Consider the following 5,833-nt stretch of genomic DNA (forward strand, 5'->3'; position numbering starts at 1 on the left):
GAGGCACAGAGGGGGGTTCCTGCTGCTCAGAGAGGGGCACCAAAGCAGCCTGGGCCTCCTGCCTTTGCCTCCTTCCCGCCGGGGCACACCCTTTCCCTGCATCCTCACCACTCTCTTCACCTCCGACTCCTACCCAGTCACGAAGACTTCCACTCCGTCAACAAAGAGCCCCTACTGTGTTTCCAGAAATGGAACCATAACACACCCAGAGCTAGCTAAGGCCACTCACAGAGGGTGGCCAGGGACTCTCCTCTCCTTACAGCACCAATGGGGAGGAGGTCATAGGGGCTGGGAGCTCAGTAGTGGGGATCTTTTTTTTAAAGAATTATTTTATTGGGCCAGCAGGTAGTGTGGTGTTTAAGGTGCTGGACTCCCACATGGTCAACCACAGTTTGAGTTCCGGACCTGGAGGCTTGCTCTCTCTCACTCTCTCTCTCTCTGTTGAGTGCATGTGCCTGTAGCAACTTAAACATTAATAGTAAATAAATAAAATTAAATAAATCATTAAAAATTATTTAATGTAATTTATGTATTTATTATTTTAATTTGATCAGAGAGAGAGAGAAAGTGAGAAAGAAAGCCACCGGTCCAGGACTTGAACTGCGTCAGCCATGTGGGAGTCCAGTGCCCTCACCCACCACACCACCTGCCAGTAGTGGGGCTCTTAATCAACCCTGGGGGCTTTAAGGTTTCCTGGGAGGAAGTGACACTTGAGCTGAGTTTTCAGAGGCAATGGCGCTCCTCAGGAAGACTCTCCCTGTTCTCTGGGCATCCTGCCTTCTCCTCACCGGGGACCTGTAATGCTGCAACTGCAAGGAGAGGTGGGCCCTAGGGTGCAAGGAGGGTGCCTTGCTCACCTTGCTAGCTAGCCCCAGAGCCCAGCACAGTGCCGGGTGCACAGTAGCTACTCAGTGAATAGATGTTGAACTGAATGAACTAAATCATGGTTCACAGTTTTGCTGGGGAGGGAGCAGCAAAAGCTAGGAGCACCTCTCTGCTGGCTGGACCTGTGTGAGCTCCAGGCCCTTGTGGATGAGGCACACAGGGGACTGAAGCTGGGGCTGCTGGGAGCCCTGAAGAAGGTTGGCAAGCCAGAGAGGGAGTGAGGAAGACTGGCTGTGCATCAGAGGGCCTGAACCTGAGCGTGAGGATGAGGTCAAGGTCAGAGTCCAGGCACCTGCCACAAGGAGGGCCAGGAGCAGAGGTACAGCGACAGCCTCCCTGGAGGGCAGCTAGTGGACAGGGCTTCATGCATGAGGGACCAGCATTGATTCCATGGAGGTGCACAATTCCCAGGAGGGATAAGGGATGAGGACAGAGACTGCTGAGACTGGAGGTGCTCTGTGAAAAGAAAAGGGGGGGGAGGGATGAAGAGTAAAGAGAGCACGTGTGGAAGTGTGACGCAGCATCAGGATTGCCTGTGGAGGGTTTCAAAACACACTGGTCCTGGCCTATCTGGTCCAGAGATCTTGGTAGGAGTTGAGGCCCAAGATGAGTATTTTGCAGGTAATAAAACTAATACATGTATATCACTTAGCTTTACGTAAGCGCTCAGTAAAAGCCAGCTACTTCATTATTATTTAAAAAGTATATTGAGTATCTTCTTTGGGCAGCATTGGAAAAATCGACACTGGTAAGCCCACAACTCTGTCCTCTTGTGGAATGAAAATAGTTGGACCTAGCGAATTCAAACAGTGTTAGATTCGGTCTGTCCTCAGGGCCTGCGTTTCCTGCCTCCTACATCCATCCTCTTCTCTCATCCACACTGCTATAGCCTTGGTCCAGGACTGTCACCTTATACCAGACGACTCCAGCAGCCCCCAATTTTGCCTGCTGCCATTTTGAGCCCTCATTTCCCACGGCGCAACCAGACTGTCTAAAAGGCACATCTTCCTCCTCTCCTGCCAGTTCTCAAATCTCTTCTGTGAGCACACTGCCAGCAAATAAAACCAGACTACCAGGCCAGGGCATATGGGGTCTTGTGGGTTTCTCTCAACAACATCAAACCTAGTTGGGGGTCACTTCCAGTAATATGTGTACAGGGGTGGGTGTGTGTGTGTGTGTTGGACACCATCTAGTGGACACTCAAGCAATTTATTTCCAGGTTCTGGAAAGAACTCCCCAATCCCTAGTCAAGCTTTCTAGTTGCACAGATTTAAGAAATAGCCAGATTTTAAATCAAAGATCATTCTTGATGACCCCAGACAAGATCAATGTGGCGAACGCAACCTCCAGCCTGCCTCCCCTCCAAGAGGCCAGAGAGAAGGGAAGGAAGAGCCCTGCCATACAGAGGGGTCATTTGGCCACTGAGATCCTTTTGTCTGAGCCCCAGATGCTGGCTCCCTGCTCTTCCTGTCCCTTCAGATGTCGGTAGCTTTTCATTCTCTTCCCCAAAAGGACAACCCTACTGAGTGGATTTCAAATTTGGGTCTATCAAGCACCTACTGTTCCTCACAGTAAATTAATAAATTGATGTCCTGATTTTTTTTTTTTTTTTTTTGAGAGAGAGTGATTTTTACTATAGGGTGTATGCATTTGCCAGAGAGACAAAAAGTAAGAAATCACCCCAAGGACGATGGCCACACCACAATCCCTTCTCCTCCATTCTCCTCTCAGGATCTTGGGCCCGCATGTACTCGTACCAGGCATGAGTTTTAGGCCACCAGGTCCGGGACTTAAACCGTGGTCGACTACTTGGGAATCCAGCGACATAACCATTATGCCTTCTGCTGGTCCCAATGTCCTGATTTTTATATCAGTCTCCCAACTGATTCCCAACTGGTTCCTTCTGGATATATGAGGAGTCTTCAGGCTGTTCGTGGAGAGCCAGTACAGTGGGTAGGCCCCGTATGTAGGGAGTCGGATCCCACATGACTGACATGGTTTGCGTCCCAGCTCCAGAGGCTTGAAAAAATATGTCAGGCATTTGCATGCCCAAAATCTTGATAGGATGGAGAAATGAAGGAAAGGAATTATAGAGTGACCACACCCCACTGGGGAGTGTTTTCTCTTTCTCTCTGGTGAGTGCACATGCCCTCTGGCAATTAAAGCAAAACAAAATAAAACTCTGGGGTGGCAAGTGGCATGGTGGTTAAGGCACTGGAGTCCCACATGGCTAACCATGGTTCAAGATCTGGACCTGGCAGTTTGCTTTCTTACTTTCCCTCTCTCTCTGGTCAACTTTTTTTTTTTTTTGAGAGATTTTCACTGTAGGGCGCGTGCGCTCGCCAGACAGACAGAGAGAGACATAGAGACAGAAAGCGAGAAATCCCCCCCCAGGGGGGATGGTCACGCCGCAATCCCTTCTCCTCCATTCTCCTCTCGGGATCTTGGGCACGCACGCACACGCGCCCGGCGTGAGTTTTAAGCCACCGGGTCCGGGACACGAACCGCAGTCGACTATGTGGGAGTCCAGCGACATAGCCATTACACCAACTGCTGGTTCCCTCTCTCTGGTCAAATTTAAGAAATAATAATAATGATGATGAATAAATAATTCTTTTTTAAAAAAAACTGTAAATGTGTATTATGAAAAACTATATATGAATTAAAATTTGTTTGCAGCAAAATACACTTGAACGTTAATTCTCTTTTTCCGCAAACTTTCTGAAGTCCCCTCATATAGACAAAATGGAGTTATGAGTTTAAGAAAGCTGAAGAGCAGAACCTAGAAAATGTGAGGCCATAGACTGAGGCCACTTGGCCATGCCCTGTCTGAGCACCAGCCAGCTGGCCTCCCTGTGGAATGACCATCTTGCCACCACCATAATCACATCCCAAGAAGGTGAGTGCTCAGAGCAGGGGTTCTTTTCAGGCAGGCAAGCCCTGGTCAGAGAGCATTCATTCAGAGAATATTTTTTGAGCTTTTGCTATGGCCCAGGCTAGGGCCTTAACGTGCATGGTCTTCCCTAATCTTCACATTGGTTTTATAGGTGCAGTGTACTATTATCCCCATTTTACAGATGAGTAGATGGGCCTAGAGAGGTTAAGGACCTTTCTCATAGACACAGAGCTAGCTAGAGACAGGGACAAGCTCCAAATCCAGATCCCAGGAGTTTGCGAGCTGGGTGATTTAACTTTGTACCTTGTGTGAATCTGGAAAAACAACTTAGACTGTCTACAATGGACTCGTTAATGTGTTCCCATCTCTCTTCCTTTTGGAGAAAACTCTCCCCTGCACTTGTTAAAGGGCCAGCTCTGTGGTCTCCCTGAGACAACAGCTCTGCCCTTGTTTTAACAAGGACCTATGGATGATGAACCCCAAAGAACCCGTCTGCTAATGGACCTTGGTACCCATTGGGCACAGACCCTTGGAAAGCCATTGTTTGGCGGTGGAGAAGGATCATCAGTTTATTCTCCCTTTAAGGTTGTTCGAAGAAGTGGTCCTATGGAGAGACTCACAGTTCTCCCTGGACCAAGGACACCTGCCCTCTCGCGCTTGTTTACCCTACAGGCAGAACCCTTCGACAGAGCAACAGCTCTCAGCGGACAGGGTGGAGAAGTGATCAGTTTCAAACTCCCGGAGACACATTTATTATGTGTTCAAGCAGACTGTTCGAGGGCATGGACTCTCCAATACATACTTCCCACGTCGAGGACAGACCCAGGTTGGAAGTGCCAAAGAGACGACCAGCCACTGTGGCACAGCGGGTAACACAGGTGCCCTGAGAAGCTGGAAGCTCTATGCTTCTCTTTGGGTTCACGCCCCCAGGTTGACTTGAAAACCTACTGGACACATGGACAAGATCCTGAGGAAAGAGGGCTGGGGCAAAGGGATCACAGTGTGATAACTCTATTGAGGGCCTCTCTGGCGCTTTTTAAGGAGGGAAAAAAGGAAAGAAACTAAACTACACAAAATAGGGCAGCTTCAAAGCATAGCAGTAGTGCACCGGTTAGAGAAGCTGGACATCACCTGGTAACCACAGTTTGAATCACTGGCCTGGCTACCCGGAACACATAAGGCACAGGTGCAAGGGCTCAAAATCCAGTGGAGTGGAGGAAGGGGACATCAGTGTGACCAGACCCCATGGAGGGTGCTCATCTCTCCCTATCCCCATCCACCCTAATGTGTACATACACATGCATTATCATAAAGTAAATCAACTTTTCTTAAAGTGCTAGGGAGAGCTTCCATCTAGGTTTTTTGATTATAGGTTTATTGTTTGAAACTTTTTATTATGAAATGTGTATATGTATAACCCTTTAAAGAGACAAGACAGTGGCACAACAGTTATGCCACAGTCTGCAAGACTGACCCAAGGTTCTAGGTTCTAGGTTCACCTCTGGAGACCTCCCTGAACAGAGCAAGTGTACATGCCCGTGATCTGAGTCTGGCTGAAGCAGGTGGGGGAATAAGTTATGGCATGAAGACCTGCTGCGGTCCCTGTCTCTCTGTCTCTTTCTCTGTCTCCCTTATGGAATAAAAAGATGAGTAAAACTTTTTTAAAAGAAGAAAATAGTCACGTGCATGTCATCTAGCTTAAGAAATAGCACCAATACTTTTAAAACTCCCTGGGTTTCCTTCCCCAGTAGTATTTCCCTCCATTCCCTCAGAAATAATAACTATTCAAAAATGTGTGGTTGGGCCAGCAGGTGGCAGAGTGGTTGAGGCACTGGACTCCCACATAGCTGATCATGGTTCAAATCCCAGACCTGCAGCTTGCCCCCTCACTTTCCCTCTTTGCTCTCTCTCTCTCTCTTTCTCTCTCAGGTGAGTGCACATGCCCTATGAAAAATTTAAAAAATAATAATAAATAAATTTATTTTATTTTATTTATTTATTTCTGGAGAGGTTTTTGCTATAGGGTGCGTGCGCTCGCCAGACAGATAGAGA

The sequence above is a fragment of the Tupaia chinensis genome, unplaced genomic scaffold (assembly GCF_000334495.1).
Source record: "Tupaia chinensis unplaced genomic scaffold, TupChi_1.0 Scaffold000532_1, whole genome shotgun sequence".
Taxonomy (NCBI): Eukaryota; Metazoa; Chordata; class Mammalia; order Scandentia; family Tupaiidae; genus Tupaia; species Tupaia belangeri.